Source organism: Crocodylus porosus, unplaced genomic scaffold (assembly GCF_001723895.1).
Source record: "Crocodylus porosus isolate Cpor-Errol unplaced genomic scaffold, CroPor_comp1, whole genome shotgun sequence".
In the NCBI taxonomy this organism is placed as follows: domain Eukaryota; kingdom Metazoa; phylum Chordata; order Crocodylia; family Crocodylidae; genus Crocodylus; species Crocodylus porosus.
Genome location: NW_017728924.1, coordinates 9328573 through 9352979, shown reverse-complemented (window position 1 = coordinate 9352979; position 24407 = coordinate 9328573). Strand labels below are relative to the sequence as shown.

Genomic DNA, 24407 nt, shown 5'->3' with positions numbered 1-24407 from the left:
GGATTTCTCTGGTCAGCCAGGGAAGCCTCCTGGCCCCTTTCCCTCTTTTACCTCTCACGGGGATTGTCTCGCTTTGTGCTCGAAGGATAGTTTCCTTAAGGCACAGACACCCTTCTTGGGCTCCCATCATTTCAAAACTACTACTCTTTAAGGGGGTCTTTAAGAGGAAGCTAGACTAACATCTTGCTGAGGTCATTTGACCCCAGTACGGTTTCCTGCCATGGCAGGAGGTTGGACTTGATGATCCTTGATGGTCCCTTCTGACCCTACCAACTATGAAACTATGAAGTAGCCTCAAAATGAAATGAAGGGAGTTGAAAGTTTTGAAACGTTTTGAGTTTCAAAGCTGAAGCTGGGCTTGCTTGCAGGGAAACAAATTAAGGGGAGGGAAGGGGAAGATGGGGGAAGAACTGCTCTGATATTGACTGTGACTGTTTGGCTGCTTGAGATGCTGCTGGTGCTACTGTGCTGCTTACTAAGATATTACTTGTTGTTGTTTAAAGTGGTGGACCGGACTGAGGTTATAGGGGAGGAGGAGACCTCATTGGGGCACATTACTTTGTCATGTAGAGGCCTCAGTACCAGCGAGGGCATGCCACTTACACACTTCATGAGTTTTGCTTTTCAGTAGCTCGAGATGCAGGTTCCCAGAAACCCCTACAATTATTTTCTTGACGCTTGGCAGGCTTCATGCCCTCAGAAGGGGCTACCATCTCTGCTGTTTCATCCAAATATGCCAAAAAATATCAAAGTTATAGACAGTTTTGTTCTCCCCCATTATAGCCTATGGGCAAAACAGCGAAACAGTTTTGATGAAAAGGAACAGTGCTTTTGAAACTATGAAACACTATTCCATTTTAATGATGAAATGGAAGTTGAAATGAAATGGTGCTGTTTTTCGCAGCCCTAGTATATACCCGAACTGTAGGCAGCAGAGTTAACTCATTTCCTTGCACCTTCTGATTGGCTTAAATAAGTTCTACTAGTGTGTCATGGGTTTCAGCTAAAAAGCAATCTTTGGTCTGCACACTTCCATTGGGAGAAGAAGCTTTGGAGTTAGCAGTGATTTTTCTCTCCATTTCCTGCACTGCAAGAAGTTCTTTTCTCAGGTCTGAAGCCAAGTAAATCTGACTGCTTTTATCACCCTCAGTGGGGCTTGGTCAAAGGCCCTCAAGGCCCTTCCTCCATCCCTCTTGCCCCATGGCTGGGGGCTTTTAGCACCCTGGGTTGTTTGCAAAGTACTTGCTTCCTGGTTACTGGCCATGTCCTAGCCAATGAACAAGCCCTCAACACTTAAAAATTTGCTCATTTTGAATGCAGATCCAAATACTGCTGCAACATTCAGATTATCATTGTAGCCTGGACTGCACTGCTCCCAATGTGGTGCTTATGTAAAGGACCTCCCTCCCTGCCTCAAATAAGCAAGCAATAAATAAATAAAACAAGCAATCAAACAATAAATGAAATTTAGCAAAAAATCACTCAAAATTGATCACATTTTCAATTACAAAATTAATCAAATAATTTTATAATCAGTCTAATAATCAAATTAGTAATTAATCTAATAATAAATCAGAAATCAATTTTAAGAGCATTCAAAAATCAATTAGAAACAAATAATAAAATCTAATAGTCAATCTAATCATGGGTTTCATCTAAAAAGCCATTCTTGGTCTGCACATTTCTGGGGGTGGGGGAAGAAGCTTTGGAGTGATCAGTCATTTTTTCTGAATTTCCTGCACTACAAGAAGAGCTTTCCTTGGGTCTATAAGGTGGTAAAGGGTACACTATACAGCATGTGTGACTTTAAAAATCATTTTTGCTACAGTGCAATTTTTCCAAGAACAGGAAGGACCTTCCTTCCTTCCCTGTTCCCTGCTGCTTCATGGTAGATAAAATTATCAAACTAACCATCAGTCAATCAAGTAATCAATCAAATTATCCAAAAATCAATGAAAAATCAATTAAAAAATCAAATTTTCATTTGCAAAATTAATCAAATAAGCTAATAATCAAGCTAATAATCAAATAATCAATCCAAAATCGAATAACTGATCAAATAAGAAATGTATTTAACAATCAAATAATCAGTCAATCCTAGTACTCAGGTTCCCTTCTTCACCACATCTTTATTGACATCTATACCTGTCACTGTAAGTGATTTAATCTAAAATTTCGATTTAGCAATTTTAAATCAACCATAAATTAAAGCAATTTATCAACCAGATAATCTAATCAATCAAATCTAATCAATCAATAATCACTTTAAGCAATGAATGAATCTAATGAACCGAGTTTGTTACAGCCTGCTTCCATGCACACACACGCACATACACACAAATATATACATTCATAACATTGCTGAATCTCCTTTCCTCTTTCTCTTGCCCAATGCCTGGGCTTTAGTACCCGAGGCCTGGTGGGTCCTACCACCTGGGGTGGTGCGCAGGCTTCTCTTGTTTAGGGAATCAGTGTGGATTTGTTAATGTGCCAAATATTAAGAAAGGAATGGTGAGTCTTATCACCTGAGGGCCTCCCACTTCAAAAGCTGCCTGCCTCCATGCTTCCTCACCACACTGGAAAAATTGCAAACACAAACACACAACTACAGAGGCAAGAAAAAAACCCAAAATACCCACTAAATCAAAACTGCATTAAAAAAACAGGAAGATAATCTTTGTTGCTATAAGTTAAAGTTTTGTAAGTAGTCCATCCATGTTAGTTTTAAATAACTATAAGCTTTACAGTTATGCAGATGGCACTCTAGAACAAAGTTGGTGTGGCTTCACTGCTTATTGTCAGTGTCTGGTAGTTGTAACCATTAGAAAAAAATTACAGCTGGCCAGTGTGCCTATGGAAGTAAATACCCAGTTGAGGAGCTGAATGTATTTCTTCACTGTATTTCAACATTAAAGTGGTTTATGTAAAAAGGTAATGTAAAAAATATAACTGTCAATGGTTGGATTTATGAAAGCGTAATTCACTCATGGTTTTGCTAAAGTCTGAATGGAAACATTACTACAGGAATCTGTATGTAAAACAGAAAGAATCACGTGTCTCCTGTTGTTTGTATCCTCACATCAAAAAGCAGACAAAGACTTTTTCCAAAGCTTAGAACCAGTGGGGAGGGGAGAGGAGGGGGCTAGGGTGGTTATCGAGGTTGATTAAGATTCCTTGTGTATTAGGGATCCCCATGCCCAGGGGAGCTGCCCCCAAAATGGTGTTGGGGGGGGGTCCTGATAAGCCTACTCAAAGTTCCCCTTCTCTTTGCTGCCCCAGCAATCAACACAGTGGCCAGCATGAGCTAACACCCCTCTCCACCACGGCAAGGGGATGGTGTGGTTGAGGTGAAGAAAGAAACAGCCCAGGCTCAATACGAGGAATTTTCTTATCACTTACTGTATTTGCATATCAATTTTTTAACTGCTGCATTGGCAGATCATTGCCTGCAGCCATATCCCCACACTGGTTTTCCTCCTGCCTTTCTTCTCAAGTTGCATGCAACCCAAAAACAACTGAGACTCCTCGCCCATGCCCCCCAAACACTGCATCCTCTACCTGACATCATGGTTGGAGCGTGTCCTCTTCACATGCCATACAGAGACCTCCCTGAGAGCTCATTATGAACCGAATATGGAAGAAAACTTTATCTCAGAAAGACTTTATTCAATGACAAAGTAATAGGAAATTCAAGATGAAATATAAAAATGATAAATTCACACAATTACAGAGCACATTCCCACTCATGAGCAGCTATGTTGTGTGTCGCCATGCAATTTCTGATGACTGCTCTCCTGCAGCTGTTTGCCTGTATCTCTAACCTCTCCCTACACCCCACCCTTGCCCTCCTGCTCTCTGTGTATGTCTTGCAGCCTTTCTGGATTCCCTTACATGTTTTTTCCAAGACTCACTAAAAACCTCGTCCCTTATATCACAGATATTATACAGCATGCATGCTGCCACAATGAAAGAGGTGATGTTTTCAGCATCAACCTCTAGCCTGTAGTTCAGTGATCTCCAATGGGCTTTCAGGCACCCAAATGCACACTCTACGCTCATGCAGCACTTGCTTAGCTGATAGCTGAACAGTAATTTTTGTGGGTCACTCACCTGCCGCAGGCTTTCATGAGCCAGGGCAAAAGCGGGTAAGCCACGTCAGCAATTATTGGGGGGGGCACTGAAACACCCCGGACAACAACCTCCTCCAGTCCTGAGGCATATTTGCCCTTGTCTATCATCCCAGGTAGTGGTGAGTTTTGAAACACATGTGCACTGTGGGCACTTCCTGCCCATCCCGTGTAAATGTTTGGAGATCTGCCTTGGTGATCCACTATGGCTTGCAGAATCACAGAAGGAAACCCCTTTCTGTTTATGAATGAATGGTCGTCCTGGGACAAGTTTAGGATGGGAATGCGCATGCTGTCAAGTGCTCCCATGCAGTTTGGGAAGCCCATTGCCTGGTATCCTTTTACCACCTTCCAGGGGTTATTTAGGCATATGAATTTGTTTGGCTGCCACTTCCTGCAACAGGTGGCATACACCTGCAGTGTAGGGAGCCATGCTGAATTGATTCGCAACGTGGTTGGATTGGCCAGTTTCATCACAGCCATGGCAACACACTTCTCTGTGCTTCCATATGATGTGTGGTTTCAGCAAGCTAATGATATGAAAGAATGTCTTTTTGCTCGTTCTTAATGTTTCCAGCCACTGGTCATCATTCCATGTTGACATGACGATTCTTTCCCACCAGTCTGAGCTGCTTTCATGTCCCCATATCTGGTGAGGCTTGCCCTTAAAGTATGGCCAGCAAGCCATTGTAGTCTTTTGAAACCAACCTTTTTGTTTGTTGCAACATGAGAGCAGCTTCCACAGTTCAGTTAAGAGCATATTCTTAAAGGTAGACATCCAAAGTTATTTATTCAGGAGTTTTAAAAGACAAGACCACAGGTGAATCAAGTTGTTAAAGCCCACCATTAAAACCATACCTCTGCGATGTGAATGTTCGATGGCCTTCAAAATTAACCTCTGCTTTCTGTTTAGTCGATCAGGATTCAAGAAAGACATTGTCTTTAGCAAGCAGACCACACAATGAGTTTGGCCTGTTGTGTTCCCTGTTGCTCAAAGTCTGCAACAATCAGTCCTATGTTAGCATGAAATCACTCACATCATTTACATGTCAATAGGTACACACACCATGTGCTCTTAACAATCCTCCCTGCAACTGCACCTTTCTGGTTTTGGTTGAAGAGCTGAAATGTTACCATGTTTCTAGTAATTCCCAATTTTTCTTAAGCTTCCTGTATTTCACATCTGATGTGTGAAACACCGCCTCCCCCACAAAAGGTAGGCTATGCTTGTCTGTCTTTTGCGAGAAATTGCCTGTTGTCTGCTTGACTCTAGACCAAACCATACATCATCCCCACCCCACCTCTTATACATTCCTTGGGTTTTGTCCCAATAATTTACAACTCTTTTGAACACAGGGCTGCAAATTCAGGCTTCACCCTTTAAGCTGAAAGTCAGAGCTGCCCAAGGAAACAATTTTAAACAGTTTTGGATGGTCTCCTCAGGAGAGCTTCTCAGTTCCCCAACTCAAGTCATGGATGGGTGCAGCCTGCCATTATCTTTTCATGAAAAAATTGTTTCCATTACATTCCACAATTTACCCTCAAGCACATGGAGTATTCAACTTCTATACTCTGTACCTAAAAAAGAGATTATGTACCAGGACATCAGGAGGCATTACTTCACAGTCAGGGCGGCTAGGATCTGAAACCAACTTCCAAGGGAAGTGGTGCTCACTCCTACCCTGGGGGTCTTCAAAAGTAGGCTAGATAGACACCTAGCTGGGGTCATTTGACCCCAGTACTCTTTCCTGCCATGGCTGGGAGTCAGACTTGATGATCTGCTCAGGTCCCTTCCGACCCTACCAACTATGAAACTATGAAACCACCAACAGCCACTCTGCACCTGCACATTGCAGGATTTGTTTTTGCCTGCATATCTAATGGTAATGTATTTCAGTGATCCATCCTAACACATTTGCGGTTTCTCACCTGAAGTGATCACCCAACATTTTTCAACAATTTAAAGCACGATAGTTGTGTGAGTATACTTCTGAATGCCAATGCTAGATTATCAAAAGCAAAGAACTGCCACAAATGTCTTAAGAGTGCACAAATCACACTTCTATTATGCCTCTCTTCATAAAATGTTCACAGGTCTCAGGTCCTTGGACATACCTGAGAACAGGTCCTAGCAGGCTGTATACTGTATAATCTGTTCTGCTATATGTTTTTTGGGCCATGGAGGGGAGCAAGAAAAGGCAAATTTTGGAAGATATGACAGATACTTTGCAAGGCCAAGGACCAAACTGAACTATGCAGAAGCTGAGGCACTTATTGATATTTGGGGTGAATAGAAGGTGTTGATACAACTGGAAAACCACAGAAATAAACCCGTGGTTTATAAACCTATTGCAGAACTATTAGTGCAACATGGCATCATTCATGACTGGGAACAGTGTCACAGTAAGTTCAAGTCCTTAAAGTGTGCCTTCTATTGCATAAAGGACAATAATTCTCAGTCACGTGTATCACAGAGAATTATTCCATTCTATGAGAATCTGTCATCATCCTTAAGAGAGATGCTTCAGAGGGTTGTGTGAATGAGTTTGGCAGAAGAGGTTTGGTGGATGAGGAACCAGAAACTCCCCGGCACCAATGTACTTAGCAAGCCACGGCCACTTTGCAAGCTCCATGCAATCAGGCTCCTAAATAACAGACTCAGTCACTAGGCCTGTGTGAGTAGGCAGCCATTCAATCTGGCTTTGGATCCAGCTGCTTCAGATGTCAGCGAGCCGATGCACAGATTCAGATCAGTTTTCCACTTCGAAGTGGCTCTGAAGCTTCAGAGAAGCCTTGGAGATCCGGCCATAGGCTATAATGGGGGATCAATGAAATGTCTATAACTTTATTGTTTTATCTCTGATTTGGGTGATTTGTAGGGATGGTAGCCACTGCTGAGAGCATGAAGCCTGCCAAGTTTCAAGAAGATGGGTGCAGGGATTTGGGGGGAACTGCACCCCAAACTTTTGAAAGCAAAACTCATATCATGTCTATGTGTTACACCACAGGGGGGTGAAAACTGCAGGGATGGTTGCTCCTGCTGAAGACACAAAGTCTGCCAAGTTTCAAGAAGATACATGCAGAGGTTTGGAGGGAACTGCACCTCAAGCTGCTGACAGGCAAAACTCGTGATGTAGGTGGCTGCTTGGGCGACTGCATCTGTCTTGGGACACAAGGGGGTATAATCTAGTGCAGGCCTGGGTTCTGGGCCCTGCCAGGCCACGAGGACTGCCAGATGTGTGTGTGTCTCGCTGGGGGAGTCTGTCTTCTGCTGCCCTGCACCTCAAGCTGCTGACAGGCAAAACTTGTGATGTGGGTGGGTGACACTGTGTGTGTATTAAGATGCACCCTTCCTGGCAATGGGGCCTCTGCACAACACGGTACTGCACCCCAGTGAGCTCTCCTCCTCCCCTACAGCCTCACGTCTGGTCCTCCACTTTACATGACAACAGGTAAAATAACTTAGCTGGCTCAACACCAGTAGCATCAGCAGCAGCATCAAAGGTACCCAAACAGAACTGTCACAGAGCCTTTCTTTTTATAAAGTAATTGACAGCAAGAAGTAAAGATGTTGTGTTGTGTTGTGTTGTGTTGTGTTGTGTTGGACATATGATGTTACTCATGGTGTGTGATGGCTTATCTTGTGTTTTTATGTCTATATGTGTATTATGAAAAAAAGGGAGTACTTAAAAAAATGTATCTTTGGAAGCTGAGGAAGTACCTGCAGTTGGTCCTGGCTGGAAGGAATAGTAAAGAAGCCAGAGGCTGGCCTGGCCTGCAATGCAGGCAAGAAAGCCAGTCAGTGAAAATGGAAATGGAGGTGTCAGGGGATGAGGGACAGGCTGGAGTGTGGGGTAGGGGAGGAAGGAGCATGTAGCAGTGCAGGTAAGAGTGCAGAGGTTGCCTGGGGTGTCAGATGTCCGGCAGGTTGCAGTGTGTCAGAATTCCACTGTGTATATTGAGTCCATGAGTTTGTATATCTACTACCTAGGAGGCTCATGAAGTGCAGTTCATAGGCCCAGCTCTGAAAAGTGGTTTGTACATTCAAACAAGCACCTAACCTCATGACCAGAACTGAAGCCAACTTCCTACAGCTCAAAACATAAAACCTGCCAACTATCTTCAGTACCCCCACAAACTGCACTCCAGAATATATTAAAGATAACAAAACCCAACTACCTGTGGGGGCACATTCCTCACCAAAAAACCACTCTGCCTCCAGTATCTCAGGCCTGATTTTGAGAGGGAATTAATTACAATGCAACCACTTTTCAGAGCAGTGGTTTGAAACTCCACTGTTTACAACATTTTTTAAAAACTCAGAAAAGGAAATCGGTGCAGATAGAGTGAGAAGGGTTGCACTCCGTCCATCTGCAGGTGGAGCTTTGGGAACCCCAGCAACAGGAGGTTGGTTCACCTTTAGGAACACCAGCTGCCCCGCCAAAGTAGGATGCAAGCAGGTGCGGTGGGGTGTCACAACATCCCCAGCAATGCTGAACACCCTCTCGCTTGGAACACTGGTCGGTGGACAGGACAGGTGTTGCTGGGCAACCGTGGCCAGATCCTGCCACATCTGGCTGTGGTTTACCCAGTAGGCCAAGGGGTCGCAGTCCAGTGTCTCCACATCCTCAGTGAGATAGGTAGCCACTAAAGCCTCAGCACTACCTACCCAAGGCTGGGGTCTGGTGCGTTAGGACCCAGCATTGAAGCCATGCCCATGGCCCACATTGGCAGTGGCTGTGTGGAGGAGACTGGCTGGTGCTGTCGCCAGTGGTGGTGCTGGTGCCAGTGCTGGGAGTGCTGGCACAGGAAAGTGGATCCCCCTCTTCCACATCCCCTTGCCTCTGCACTTTGGCCTCCCTGACTTTGTTCACCAGCACCTACATCCAGTGATCAAGGGTTTTGGGGCTGCCAGTGCACATGTTCCCCTTCACCCTCAGATCACACATACCCACCATCATGGGGATTGTACTGGACTGCAAGGGATCCATCCATCTCCTTATGCTCTCCTTCAACCGCCTCACCAGTGCCTGCACGTCTGGTGACAGCGGCCTGCCCCAGCCAGGAACATCGATCCCCTGAAACTTCTCCTTTTGGTTCTCCAGTTCCCTCACCACCTGGCTGAGCAGGGCATCACCAGCACTAAGTGTCTCAGTGGCCTCGAGGAAGAGCTTGAGGACCACCAAGATCTGGGAGGTGGTACCCCGCTCAGCTCTATTCAGGGGGCCACTGATCCCAATCTCCCCAAGCAAGGCCATCTCATGGATAGCCTTCTGTTGCTCCACCAACCTTTTTTAGCATCAGGTATGTGCAGTTCCACCGAGTCTCCACATCCTGCATGTTTTTGTGCTGCAGGATGCTCAGTTCTGCCTGTTTCTCCTGCAGCATCTTGCCCCCTTGACGCTGCAGTGGAAGTAGCCTGCCACCTTCCTGCATTTTGAAATCAGCTAGCTTGTAGCAGTAGTGGTGGCAGTGCTGTCACCAGCAGCCCTGTCCCCCTCCAAGGCATCCCTCACTATTAGGTGCAGCCTGTGTGCCACCCAGTGGTTGCCAACAAAGTTGGCATCACAGACAGCCTTCACCATATTGGCCCCACTGTTGGTGACTATGAACCACGGCTGAGCTTGGCCTGCCCAATGAGCCACCCCTGCACCATACAGTTTATGTCCCCCATGATCTCCCTTGCTGTGTGGGACTTATCCAGCACCTCAACTTGCAGTAGAGTCCACTGATGGCCTGACTGATCGCACCAGTGCCCCATGAGGGAGAGGTAGGCGTGATCGCCACTCCAGCTGCTCCAGATGTTGGAGCTGACGTGCAAGGCTACCTGCAGCCCTGCCTTGTGCAGCTCCTCCCTCAAATACTCCCTGCATGCCTCATACAGGGAGGGCACCACCACCCTGCTAAAGATGGTGCATGCGGGCACTTTGTAAAATGGGGCCAGAAGTGCTATGAACTGCCTGAACCCTGGCCGCTCAACTAGGGAGAAAGGCTGGCTATCCAGAGCAAGCATCTCCCTAGTGCTCTGGGTGATCTGGCGCACCTTGGGAATGCACCCCCCTTTCTGTCCACCTTTCCCCCACTGGTCCAGGGTGGCCTGCCTCTGCTTTGGGGGTAAGGGAGCTTTGGAGTGAGCAGGGGACTTCCGTTTTGGCACACTCGCACTGGTGCCAGGCTGAGCAGGAAGAAGGGTAAGGGGGTGCTGCCTCCTCAGATGCAGCAGCATCACCGTGGTGGAAGTGTCTCACGTCTCATGTGCCTTCACCAGTGCTGGCTGATGGCAAACCTGGGATCATCTGCCACCTCAAAATGCTCCCACACTACACTAATCCTCCACTTCTGGGTTAAGGGTGAGGATCCTGCCTTATCCCAGTCCTCAACAGGCTGAGGCTCAGCAGGAGCAGCTGCCTCAGCTGAGCCACTTGCCTCCATAACCTCAGCCTCATCCCGAGGTGCTGCTTTCCGGAGGAGACCTGGGCCTAGGGGAGATTTGAGGGGTATAGAGCAAAAACGCTGATTCCCTCTCAGTCCCCAGAATTGCTTGAGCCAGCGCGCTCAGCATCCCTGGTTCCAGCTCCAGCTCCTCCTCTGGCAGTGGGAGGCTCATGCTGAGAGCTGAAATTGGGGTGGGGGAGGCAGTGATTCGACTGCTGGTGCCCACTTCTGGACTAAGTGGAGGTGGTGCAGGTGCAGGGACATCACGTGCAGACACTGCTCCCACTGCCTGGCTTCCATTGGCAGCACTAATGTCATGGCTGCTCAGGAAGAGAATGTATCTGTGTTTGGGAGGGGAGGGGCTTGAAGCTCTAGCTCTCCCTCTACCCCCTCTCCCTCCCTTGCCAGAAGACCTGGCACCTGCCTTTCCAGCAGGCTTCATATTCATCTTTCTTGTGCTGGAAAAGGTGTGTGTGTCAATCCTTTTGTATTGTGCTTTTTATTCCCTCTGTTGTGTGCATGCACTGGCCTCTTCTTTGATTGTTTGCTTCAGTGTTACGAGTTATGTAAAAATTGTGTGCTGTCTGTCTGTCTGTCTTCTGTGAATACCTGATTTTTCTTATTTATATTGTGTGTGTGTGTGTGTGTGTGTGTGTGTGTGTGCGCGCATGCGTGCGTGCAATATGTGTGCCTCCCTGCACAGTGATGGATCACACTGGCAGGGAATACACACCTTTCTTTTTGCAAAGTTTCCACACAAAAAAAGAGCAAATATAAATTCAAAGAAATTAATTGAATAGTAATTGTAATTGAATAGAATAGCTAAGCTAAGCTAAGCTAAATCCTACCCAATCCTTTCTAACAAGAAAAAGGAGCAGGCATTTCAACTACTGAGTACAGCAAGCAAGCTGAAATGCTTGCGTTTGAGAGTTCCTTTCTCATGCAGTTCCTGAGAGGGAAAAAGCTAGGAAAAGGAACAGCATGCCTCCAAACAGAGGCTTTTATGCTGTTTCTAGTCCCTCCCCACAGATGCTGTCATTGGAAAGGCAGCCAGAGAGAAATCCTTCTCACTGGCCACTTACACATGTCAGTCTTCCTCCCCACTCCCCCTCCCCACCTGCCACTCTCCCTCCCTTCCCTGCTCCCCCTCCCTCTTCTAACTTTCAGTTTCAGTGTCCAAAGCATTCAAAGCATCTGAAGCATTTCCAAAGCACTTCGGATGCTCTGAACCACTTCAGACAGCTTAACTTCGAGATAGGTTCAGGGGTTTGGCATTCCGCTTTGGATGCCAAAGCGTCCAAAGTGGCCCCAGATCTGAAGCACAATCCAAAGCCTCACACAGCCCTATCAGTCATAGATCAACAATCTCAGTTGGTACTGCTCAAAGAACCTCTTTGGTAGGCAGCCAGAAATGACTCCCTCTCTACTCTGGTTAACTCACACAGTTTGGTACCAGGCACCCAGGATGATGAGCAGCAGAGGAACAGAATGAGTCTTCTGTTCATGATGAGGAACCAACCAATATTGTGTTGCATAAATCTTCAGGTTCCCAAGTGAGTGCTGACAGAGAACCAATAACAGTGTCCTGAGACAGGGACCCCACAAGCCTTGTGAATATCAGTCTTGTAAGTTACAGCATGGGTGTAAAATATTAAGGTTGTGCAAAGCTTCAGATCATGATTTGGATTTGGAGTTGATTCAGATGATTTGGAGGTCAAATCTACAAATCTGAATCAAATCGTTGGAAGCTTTAGGCTTTCCGAATCTATTCGGAGCTTCCAAATAAATTGGGAAAAGATTCGGCGATTCAGCCATAGGGTATAATGGAGAATAAATGAAATATCTATAACTTTGTTGTCTTTTGGCTGATTCTGATGCAACCCATAGAGGTGGTAGCTTCTGCTGAGGGCATGACATGTACCAAGTTTCAAGGTGATAGGTGCAGGGATTGCTGGGAAACTGCACCTCAAACTCCTGAAAGCAAAACTCATGTCATGTGTGTCTGTTAAGCCACAGTGGGGTCAAAAAAACCTGCAGGGATGGTAGCCATTTCTGAGGCCACAAAGCCTACCAAGTTTTCCACAGATAGGTGCAGGGGTTTCTGGGAAACTGTACCTCAAGCTGCTGATAAGCAAAACTCATGACTTAGGTAACACTGTGTGTGTGTTATGGCACAGGGAGGTAAAAACTGCAGGGATAGTAGCCCCTGATGAGGTCACAAATTCTACCAAGTTTCAAGGAGGTAGGTGCAAGGATTTGGGGGGAAACTGTACCTCAAGCTGCAGACAAGCAAAACTCGTGACATGGGTGACACTGTATGTGTTAAGGCACAGCAGGGTGAGAGCTGCAGGCTTACTAGCCCCTGCTGAGGCCACGAAGCCTGTCAGCTGTCAAAGAGATAGGTTCAGGGGCTTCTGGGTTCTGGGGCCCGGCACCTCTACCTCCTGACAGGCAAAACTCATGACATGAGTGGTTGTGCAACTGTATCTGTCTTGGGGCACCAGTTGGGGGGGTAGGGGGAAAGGTGGGAACTACTGTAGGCCTGGCTGCTAAGCTACTGTGTTACCAATGAATCATGATTCACTCAGGGACCAGCTCAATATATAGTAGCTAGTGAGGATAATGAGTTAATGAGCAAGGATTAACACCTACAAAACCACCGACTAAGAAGAAGAAAAAATCAATACAGAGCCAGAAACTTCTTCTGCCCCAAGACAGAGACAGTCAGTTGCACAAGCACCCATCCCTGCAAGTTTCATCTGAATCAGCCAAAATAAATCAAATATTTCATTGATTCCCCATTATACTCGATGGCCAAAACTCCAAATCAGCTCCAAATCTTCTGAAGTGATTTGGCCGAATTGAATCAGAAAAACGATTCGGATCTCTGAATTGAGTCTCTGGCATCCAAATTGTCTGAATCCAAATTGAATAGTTCCCTATTTGCACAGGCCTATAAAATATTACTGTGACACGGGTCCTTAGCCTCCTGGGGTGGAGAAGACTGGTCCCCTTAAATAAATCTAACCTACTTGCTGCTGGGTGGATGGTGGTATGTGTTTTTTGAGGTGCAGGGGTACTAGGTACAGGCAGAAGAGGGGCTGCATCCCTTGACACTGGGCTGAATATTTTTGGGGTACAGCCTTAATAACACGGTTGGGTGCTAATTAGTGGGCTTTCATTGATAATTCTTGTGGAGGGTGTCCTGTTAAAATATTTTAACAATGACTCATTGTTCTTTAAAAAAAATGTTTCAACGTAGCCAAAGACCTCATGAGAACTTTCTTTTTCTCTGTACACAGCAATCACTCTTACTGCAACTGTGGTTCCTGTGGATCATCAAAAGCAGCTGTTAATGCTCAACATCAATGCAATTATAGACCAAATCAAAGAGCAGCTAAGGAAAATATTCTTCAGCTACTGGGAGAACCAATCCAAAACATATCTACGTCCACTGACCAAATAACAGAATTCATCATGGGTAAGGTAACTAGTAGGGTGGAAGTGCTAGACTTTAGGAAGGCTGACTTCAGCGAACTCAGGCATTTAGTCAATGATGCACTGCAGAGTAAGAGATTTGGCAAGATGGAAGCCCAGGAAGGGGGGCTGTGCCTTAAGGAAAGGATCCTTCAGGCACAGAGGGAGATGATCCTGATGCAGGGGAAAAGGGGGAAAGGGGCCCAGAGGCTTCCTTAACTGATCAGAGAAATCCAGAGCAGCCTAAGGGCAAAAAGGGGGACATATAAGCAGTGGAAACAGGGAGAGATTACTAAAGACGAGTATGCCTCCTCAGCTTGCAGTTCTAGGGAGGCAGTTAGAAAGGCCAAAGCTACCACGGAGCTGAGGATGGCATCCCAAGTTAAGGATAACAACAAAATATTTTTCAGATATATAGGGAGTAAAAGGAAGGCCCAGGGTGGAATAGGACCACTACTGAATGGGCAAAAGCAATTGGTGACAGACAGGGGGGACAAGGCTGAACTCCTCAATGAGTTCTTTGCCTCAGTGTACCTAAACAAGGGACAAGACAAGTCTCACAATGGGATTGTAGAGAGGCAACAGCTGGGCACCAGACTACCAAGGGTTGATCCTGAGATGTTGCAGAGTCACTTGGAAGGACTGGATGTGTTTAAGTTGGCAGGCCTGGATGAGCTCCACCTGAAGGTACTGAAGGCACTGGTTGATGTCATTGCACAGCCACTGGCAAAAATATTTGAGCACTAGTGGTGCACGGGCCAGGTCCCGGAGGACTGGAAAAGGGCTAATGTGGTCCCTATTTTCAAGAAGGGGAGGAAGGAGGATCCAGTCAGTCTCACCTCCATCCTTGGCAAAGTCTTTGAAAAGATTATTAAGGCTCATATATGTGAGAGCCCAACAGGAAAAATTATGCTGAAGGGAAACCAGCACAGGTTTGTAGCAGGTAGGTCATGCCTGACTAATCTAGTCTCTTTTAATGACAGGGGTATAAAACACCTGGATACAGAAGTAGAGGTTGACATCATTTACTTAGACTTCAAGGAGGTGATACTTCCCCTCTATCGGGCGCTGGTCAGACTGCAGTTGGAGTGCCACACTTCAAGAGGGATGTGGATAACCTGGAGAGGGTCCAGAGAAGGGCCTCTCATATGGTTAAGGGCTTGCAGGCCAAGCCCTACGAGGAGCGACTTGGGCACCTGGACCTCTTCAGCCTCCGCAAGAGAAGGTTGAGAGGTGACCTTGTGGCTGCCTATAAATTAATCATGGGGGCACAGAAGGGAATTGGTGAGGCTCTACTCACCAAGGCGCCCTTGGGGATCAAAAGAAATAATGGCCATAAGCTAGCAGAGAGCAGATTTAGATTGGACATTAGGAGGAACTTCTTCACAGTTAAAGTGGCCAAAATCTGGAATGAGCTCCCAAAGGAGGTGATGCTCTCCCCTACCCTGGGGGTCTTCAAGAGAAGGTTAGATAGGCATCTGGCTGGGGTCATCTGAACCCAGCACTCTTTCCTGTCTATGCAGGGAGTCGGACTTGATGATCTATTGAGGTCCCTTCCCACCGTAACATCTATGAATCTATGAATCTATAACATCTGAAATGAAGGATATTTTCAATAGGTTGAAGAGGAGTGAGGAAGCCAATTTCCAAGTTATGGAAAGCATGAGTAATAACTCTCTGCCACCTCAGCCCCTGGCTTCTCTCCACTCGTGGGTCTTCATCCTGGCTCTGCTCCCCACTCTGCTCCCATTATCTCTCTTTCTCTCCTAACCACCAAGCACTCTGAGTACCTCCAAGTAACCCCAAGCACCAACACGCAGCTGACCGAGTCTTTGTGTATGGGTAAGTGTGCAGACCAGTAATTTTCATACGAATATTTTGTGTGTATATAATTTTGTCTTGCCCTCCTGCCTAAGAGTGTGATATTGAGATCCAGAGTGTTGATCTGATGCATGTCAAATCAACACCAAAATCAGTAGCAATCCAATTCCCATGCTTAACACCAGAAATGCCTGTGTGTGTTCTCCCATCCTGACCACCCAGACAACCCTGACAGTTCCCCAAATCTTGCATGACACAGCATACATGAGTACACTGCATACATGAGTAAATCTTCAATAATAAACTATATCCATTCCTGCATAATATACACAAATGAAGAGGCTTGTGTAAATCTTTAATGATACAAAGGTCTCTTTGCAGGGTGGGATGAGCACCACAGCAAAAATTTGCTTTTTTTAACTGTCTTTTCAAGACAGCCATGAAAAAGCTGAACTACCTTTATTGAAGACCAAGAGAGCCACACAGGGAGGAGGGAAGAGGCTTGGTGAAAATCTTTTGTGATGCTGGGTGGGGTGATACAGGGAGACACCCCATAATATGAATCCCAAGACTGGTGACAGCCATCTTGGGGCCTACTTGACCAAGGCTAGTGATTTGTGGCTGAGGGCACTTAGCAAGTAATGAGGACCAGCCATTAGCCCTTTACAAAGGCATTAGGGGAAACACCCTACATAATGTAGTACATATGTATGGGGCACAGCAGGAACTCAGAAAGCTGTGAGATGCCTTTCCACTGCCCACAGCACCACTTCTTTCATCAGACATGGGCATCCACTCATGGTCCTACTCTACCCACTTCACGGGTACTATGGATAAGCCCACCACCCCCATACTTCTGGTACACACTATTGTGTACATGGTGCTGCATGACAGTCTTGCCAGCATGGCACCAGTGGGAATGCTGTGGACACCACATTTGCTTCAGGGACAAACTGCAACAAGGAGAATGCAGGACAGTTTGCCAATGGTGGGGTACTTTGGAAAAAGGCAGCTATTTTTAGCTGGATTTTTGAATGGGCTAACTGCTCAATGTCATATCCCCTGACAGCTGTTCCTCAGTCTGACACAAGAGATGCTGTGACCAAAACAGAGTCACGGTATCAACGGGGATTGTGACTGATTAATTAGGTTTGTATCTAATTGAAACACTTCTTAAAACACAGTTATGTCATGTGAGAAGAAAGCCCAAGTGCTTGGATTCTCACATTTACTACCTGAAGAATAATAATACTGATGAAGCATTGTAAATATTTCAATTTTTTTTTTCTGGGAGGATTGAAAACAAGCCAGTTCAAGGAGGAACTGCTCTTCCTTCCTTCCATTCTAGACATAATGGACAAGGCTCACTTGGAGCTGCATGGGGCAATCCTGAGCGTAAGAATCCCTGGCTTCCTATCTCTTTTCTTTCCTGACTCCCACCTGTCTAAAGGTCTCTAGCTTCTGTTTATCTTACTTTCTGATTCTTTTTTTGCATTTTCATGGCATTTTTTCTCATTTTTCTCTCGACTCTATCCCTCCACCCGTACTTCTCATTTCTTTGTCTGCGAGTTGCTTCTTTACAGCCTTCTTTCTTACTGTCTCTTTTCATTTCTTTTTCTTTCTTTTCTGTTTGCTTGTTGTGGGGAGTTATCTTTTCCAATAGCTTGCCTTCCACGGGGTGCTCTTAATTACCCCCTCTTCCTCCACTTTGTTTTCTTTTTTTCCCACTGTTTCAACCCCCCCACCAGATTTTTTTTTCCTCTGCCCCATTCCCCCTCCCATCTAGAGTTTTATGGCCGCATTCCCAGACACTTATCTTTTTAGCTAGTGTAAACTTTTTTTGTTTTCTTTTTCTCAGTTACAGCTTGAAATGAACCCTGTCCTAGCAGGAATGGCTGCTTCTATACCCAGCAGCTGGCATGAGGATGCCTCTCAGAACCTCCCCATTACTCATGACTTGAGGTTTCACACCCCTCCTTACACTGGGGTCGAGGTCTGTGTAGATGCCCTTGCTAGTCTCCTGGGACAGTGTAACATATGTTACACAGGTTGTGTTAACACAGGCCCAATGATTTACCTGAGTGATTCCACCCTAATTAACTGGGTGTGCACTGAGGGCCTGGACATTGCGGGTACACACTATTTTGTCATGCCCCTAGACACCCCAGCAGTGAGGGTGGTGATTTCTAATGTGCCCCCGCATGTGACTGATCGGGAGCTGGCCAAGAAACTTGAGCCCTATGGGGTTCTTATGAGTCCCATTCACCAACTGTCAATAGGAAGTAACAACCCCAAACTGAGGCATGTCCTGTCTTTTCAAAGGCAGGTTTTCATGCTTTTCAGGGAGGGCCCACGGTCTCTGCCTCAGTCCTTGAGCCTCACGTTCAACGGACAGAGGTTTATGATCTATTTTTCCTTTGGGGAGACCATGTGTTTCCAGTGGGGCACGGGAGATTGTCCCCGGTCTCCTGCTGACTGTCTGTGTCATCCTAGCATAAATGTTGCTACTCGTCAACATTTATGCACCTACTGATGGCCAGGTGAGGGTCACTTTCTTCGAGACCATGGCCACCCTTTTACATGATGCTAGCGAGGATGATGACCTTGTTGTAGGTGGGGGCTTTAATTGTACCACTGACAATTGTACCACTCAATTGTACAGGGTGTGAGCTTCACCTGCCTTCAGCCCGCAAGCTGCAATCCATCTTGGAGACTGCAGGCCTCTTTGACGTCTGGCGAGCCCTGCACCCCAACGCACGCCAGTATGCCTGGGCCAGGATGAGGGCCTCGACTGGCTCTATGTCACTAGGCACCATTTGCCACTCCTGCGCTGTGGCCGCATCATTTCCTCAGGCCTGTCAGATCATGGCCTGGCTTGCTGTGAATTCAGCCTGCTGGGGAGAACCTGTGTGCAAGTGCCCTATTAGTGCTTCAATGTCAGCCTGCTTCAAGACTATTACTTCTGGGACTGCTTTGCCAACTTTTGGCAGGGCTGGGAGGCCACAAGGCTGAATTACTCCTCCTGGAAGCTATGGGAGGACGTGGGCAAGGTGCAGATCCGGGCTTTTTGCCAGCAGTACACCCAGCTGGCCACAAATTAACTGTGCCGCCATATCAGAGAGCTGGAGGAAGATGTGGTAGAGCTCGAGGCTGTCCTGCTGGCTGCCGGCAGCGATGCAGTGCTGCGCGAGAGCCTCCAGTTCCCCAAGAAGTGCCTGTATGACTTGGCAGAGTCCAGCCCATGGAGGGAGGATCCGTGCTTGCTGCCAAGAGCTGGCTGAAACAGATGCCCCAACGCACTTCTTCTTCAACCTGGAGCAATGGCAAGCAGCAAGTAAAGTCTTAGATCACTTCATGACCCCTGAGGGCCAGGTAATCACTGACCTGGGTGAAGTACGGGAGCACGCTGTCACCTTCTATCGTGACCTGTTTCTGGTTGAGCCATCCTGCCCTGAGGCCACGCAGGAACTCCATGAGGGCCTGCCATGCCTTTGTGCCCTGGAGGCTAGTGAGCTTGAGCAGGAATTGTCTTTGGCAGAGCTGGCAGCTGCTGCAGCTGGCCTTGGCTTCAACAAACCCCCAGGCCTTGACGGGTTACCTGCTGAGTTTTACAAGACATTCTGGCCTCTTCTCGGCCCCTGTCTCCTGTGTGTTTTCCAGGAGAGTCTAGCTGACAAGGTCTTGCTGATCAGGTGCTGCCGTGCAGTGCTCATGCTGCTACCCAGGAAAGGAGACCTTGGCTACATTAACAACTGGCAGCTGTGCACAGACTACAAGGTTCTGGCCAAAGTGCTGGCAACCCACCTCCACACCGGCATGGCCTCCGTCACTGGGCCTGAGCAGAACTACTGTGTGCCACACAGAACCATCCAAGACAACCTGTTTCTGTTGTGTGACCTACTCACAGCCAGGAAACTCTTCAGCCTAGACACTGGCCTCATCTCTCTGGATCAGGAGAAAGCCTTCGACTGGGTGGACCACATCTACCTCTTTCAGACCCTCGAGGCCTTTGGTGTTGGGCCTCTTTTCACTGGGGCCCTCCGAGTCTTGTAACAAGACACTTCCAGTCTGCTCAAGGTAAATGGGGTGCTTTGTGCCCCTTTCCCTGCATGCAGAGGCGTCCATCAGGGCTGCTCCCTGTCGGGTATGCTCTGTGCCCTGGCCATTGAGCCACTGCTGAATGCACTGTGGTGCCACCTGAGTGGTGTGGCCTTGCCATCGGCCACAGGCCTTTCCATTGCCCCTCCACTCCAGCTATTAGTGTATGCAGACGACGTGACCATCTACCTTAATACCCAGGAAGACACAGAGGCCCTGAAAGACTGCCAGCGAACCTACGAACATGCCTCCTCAGCCCATATCAACTGGCCATGACTGATACCTTGTTGCTTGGTGCATGGATCACCATGACCCCTCCCCCAGATTTGCTACAGGGCCTCACCTGGCACCATGAGGGCCTCAAGGTCCTGGGCGTGTTCCTAGGGCCATCAACCTTCATGGCACACAACTGGAATGACATTGAGGAAGGGGTACAGATCCACCTACAATGGTGGCACTGGCGCCTACCCAGCCTCTCCTACCGTGGCTCATAAACAACCTGGCAGCGGTGACCTTGTGGCACCGGTGCACCAGACTCGATCCACCACAGAACCTACTCAAGAGACTCCAGTGCTTTCTGGTCAATTTTTTCTGGGATGGGCGTGACTGGCCCCCACGAGCTGTCCTTTACCTACCTGTAGCTGAGAAGGACCAGTTTGGTTGACCTTGTGAGCAAGCTTCCATCTGCAGGCCCTTCAATGACTCCTGTACAGCGAGGAGAGCCTACCTTGGCAACAACTGGCGTGCCAGTTTCTGCAGAGGGTAGGGGCCCTTGGCTTTGATCGGGAGTTCTTCCTGTTGGACCTCACGCTTTTGAACTGGGCAGTGCTTCCGGCTTTCTACCACGGCATGGCCTGAGCCTGGCAGGCCACCTTCTGCCTCCAGCCCCAGGCCCATCACCTGCAGTTCCTGCAGCTGCTGAGGGAACTCCTGGTGCACAGCCCAGCTCTGAAGTCCCCATGCTGAGCCTGGACTCTGCCAGCCTCATGGCCGTTCTCATTTAGGCATGTGTCCTCCTCCTGAGCCATCTCCTTGACCCCAGTCAGTCTTGCCTGAGGTCTTGACCACCCAGCTGGGCATGCACTCCATCCCATTGGAGGCAGCAGCCTCCCTGGATGACCATCTCCAGGCGGGCCAGGTCCCCTGTGCTGCAGATGTCCCAAGTGAGGTTTTTTCCCATGCTGCCAGTCACCCTGGCCATGGCCAGCTAGCTGGCCAGCGGCCCTGGCACCCTGCTGATGATCCCTGTGCCTTCTGACAGTGACACAGGTTGCCCCTTTGCTTTTCTGTCATGTAGAAGCCTATATGCCTGGGTGGTTTACATCTGCCATGCCCGAGTGCTGGCAGGCTGCCCCAATACACCATGGTGACGGCGCCTGGGGCCGCCAGATTCCCCACCAGCCCACTCAGCATGGCGCACATTGTATAAGCTGCCAACCACCAAGAAGACCGGTGTCTTGCAGTGGTGGCTGCTGCACGGCATCCTAGCCACTGGCATGTTTGCGTCCCACTTTGATGCAGCCACCTTGACGGCCTGTCCTTTCTGCCTGGGAGGTGTTGAGGAGACCCTCTTCAATGCCTTCTTTGATTGTCCCCACCTGCAGCCACTCTTTGTCACCCTCGAGCCGCTGCTGTGAGTGCTGGGCAACTTTTTATTGGATCAGTCCAAGATGGCTGTCCTCAAGAGCCACTGAAACCAGCTTGCCAGGACCGGCTCAGATGATGCCTTGCAGATTTTCTGCTTCCTGATGCAAGCACACCTCTCACTAGAGTTTGAGTATGCTGTGGTCCGGCAGGCGGTGCCCACCTTTGAGACATGCTGGGCCCTTGAGGGAGCGCTGTGCCATGTGGAGGATGGCTGTCTCAAATACCTACTCTGATATCATGACCGGTTTGAGTGACCAGGCAAGCTTGGTATCGGACTACAACTTGCAGCTCGTGCCGTGCCCTAGGCCCTCACCAGGGTACTTTTTTGCTTTCTTTTCTTGTGGGAAGTTGAAGGTGTTGTCATGTGTATGACTGGATAGAGCAGGGTAGGAATTGTTTATAGATACGACCATGTGGCCTGTGTTCCGACCGCATATTAGCATGTAAGACACACCGTGGAATGTCTGTCATGGTGTGATGTGATGAATGCAATGACATGGTGTTCTTGGTTTAATGGTAATTTGTTTGTCTCTGCTTTGTAAGCGGCCAACCTTTTCGTATCCCTGAACCCCTGGATAAAGTAGTTAAAAAGTCAAAAGTCCATCCTTCCTTTGTTAAAGTTAAATTATGTTATTACATTAAATTATTCATTTGTTAAAGTTAAAATTAAATTATGTTATTAAATTGTTTTGCTCTCTACAAGATTGGTTTTTGTGTGCTTGCTAGAAATGAAAAATGTGAAGAGGGTTGGAAGAATCTTAGGGTGAGGGGAGCCGCAGAAAAGTTGGGGTGCTGGGAATGAAAGAGGCCTGGCGGCTTGGAGAAGCGGTAGCAGGGAAAAAGGGGAGAGATCCCTGAAATGCACAGCAGAGCCAGCCAGCCACAGTACTGTGACCATGCACAGCCTAGGTGTAGCGTGAAAGCCGGGGTGTGTTCCAGGGGTCAGCCACCCCTTCGGGAGAGCAGTGAAGCAGGGCATGTGAAGGACGAGCAGGATAAAAGTTGTGGCGCTGAACTGGAAGAAGCTTGCCATCTCTGCAAAGCGGCAGCGGAGAAAAAGGGCATTGCCTGTTGGCGGAGAGGGTAGAGAAGGAGGGAGCTCCAATATTCACAGCAAGGCCAGCCACCTGTGGCACTGTGGCCATGCACAGCCTGCCTGGGCATGGTATGAAAGCAGGGGTGTGTTCCAGGGGTGTGGGGTCAGCCACCACTTGGGGTGGTAGGGGTGGCCATGCGAGGAGCAGCAGAAAAATTGGGGTGCTAGAATGGAAGAGGCTTGCCAGTTTGGAGAATCGGCAGCGGGGAAAAGGGAGGGAGATCCCCAAAATTCATGGCAGCCACCCATGATACTGTGGTTTAAATTACCATGATAAAAAATGATTAACATGATAAAAGGAGGTGGATCTTCAGACTCGATTAAGCTAACAAAATCGCGATTTTTGTCAAGTGGAAACAGGAAAAGTGCAACGTGGACAACCACCCCCTTGAAACCAGTGGAATATGTAGATCTACTGAGCTGGATGTAATGGGTCAAGTTCTAGGTTGACTCATACCCTGTTCAGCCATTCTGAAGTCATTTGGGCTGCATGAGAACTAAGTTGGTGCAATGTAACTGTGAGTCAGCAGATGGTGCTGCCATAGATAGTACTCACAGTTCTGTTTAACTAAATATAAATGCAGCTAACTCTTGTAGAAGTGCCTATAGTGTATTCATGGAAGAAATTTTGTTATGAAACTTGCTGTCAGGTTTGCCCTGCCATCTTAGGAAATGGAGCCTGTGATTTTGGAATGTGATATAGGTTCACTTCCAACCAGCAGGTTAGGGAGTCTTTACAGTTCCCACAAATCTGTCTGCAAACCCATACAAAGCATATATATATGTTTCTTAATTACATACATTATGGGAGGGCAAGCGGGGAACCAGCCTCAGGCAACAACTTAGATGGGGCTTCAGAATGGCAGCCCCCGGGGGGGTGTTCCCATGAGCCCACCAGAGCCATGCTCTGGCTGCTGCCTGGGCTCCAAGCAGCTGATCTGGTACTGCTGCTGTTCCAGGAGGCTCCCAGGACCTCAGGTAAGGCCTCACCTACCCTACCCAGGTTGTTTTCCCATGTGCCAGAGCACTTGTGCAGGGGCATGCCTGGGGACAAATAGCAGTGGCACATCTTTGTGGCACTGGCAGCAGCAGCAGCTTGGTCCAAGGACAAGATGGGTGCCACTGCTGTAGCAGCAGTAGCAACAACTCAGAGCAGGAAGGCTGCACCACAGCAACAGCAGTCCCAGTAGCAACAACTTTAGTCCCTGGGGCAGGTAAAACCCAGAGAATATGCTTCCCTGTTCAAAACTGATTTCAGGGCAGGGGAATACCTGGGCCTTTTTCTTATTACCCAGAGGTGTGAGGCAAAGTGACAAGTCAGTGCCTTCTGTCAAAGCTAATGATAAACTTGTTAGAAATGGAATATTGTTAGAAATGCACAGCTTGCATCTTGCACCTGATGAGAAAGAAATACTGCCCAAGGCTCCTTTCTCCCCCTCACCCGCCATAGCCTTTCTCATGCTGATTACAGAAGCTGGAATTCAATTGACTGTGGCCTTGGAGTATGAACTTTTGACGAACTGCTGTAGTTTCTGGGCATGTTTAATGAACTGTTGCATATTCAACTCTCCGCCCCGCATACTTAAGTAGCTAATTATACTATACATGTGATGTATGTAATGATGTAACTACATGTATGCTTGTATGAAATGGAAGTAGCTGTAAGAGTTCCGGTGTCTGCACACGTGCTCAGGAGAGAGAAGATA

General features: G+C 47.7%; 1 protein-coding gene and 1 long non-coding RNA gene across 5 annotated transcripts in view; one reads left to right on the top strand and one right to left on the bottom strand.

The window, feature by feature from the left end:
* The window catches only part of LOC109313635, a 15559-nt gene extending 11073 nt beyond the window's left edge, over window positions 1-4486 (top strand). Inside the window, exon 3 of the long non-coding RNA XR_002102105.1 lies at window positions 3987-4486. This is a non-coding gene — a long non-coding RNA (uncharacterized LOC109313635). The remainder of the gene's footprint in view (window positions 1-3986) is intronic.
* GABRA3 (gamma-aminobutyric acid type A receptor alpha3 subunit) overlaps window positions 1-24407 on the bottom strand; it is a 179478-nt gene that overhangs the window by 64002 nt on the left and 91069 nt on the right. The window lies entirely within an intron of this gene.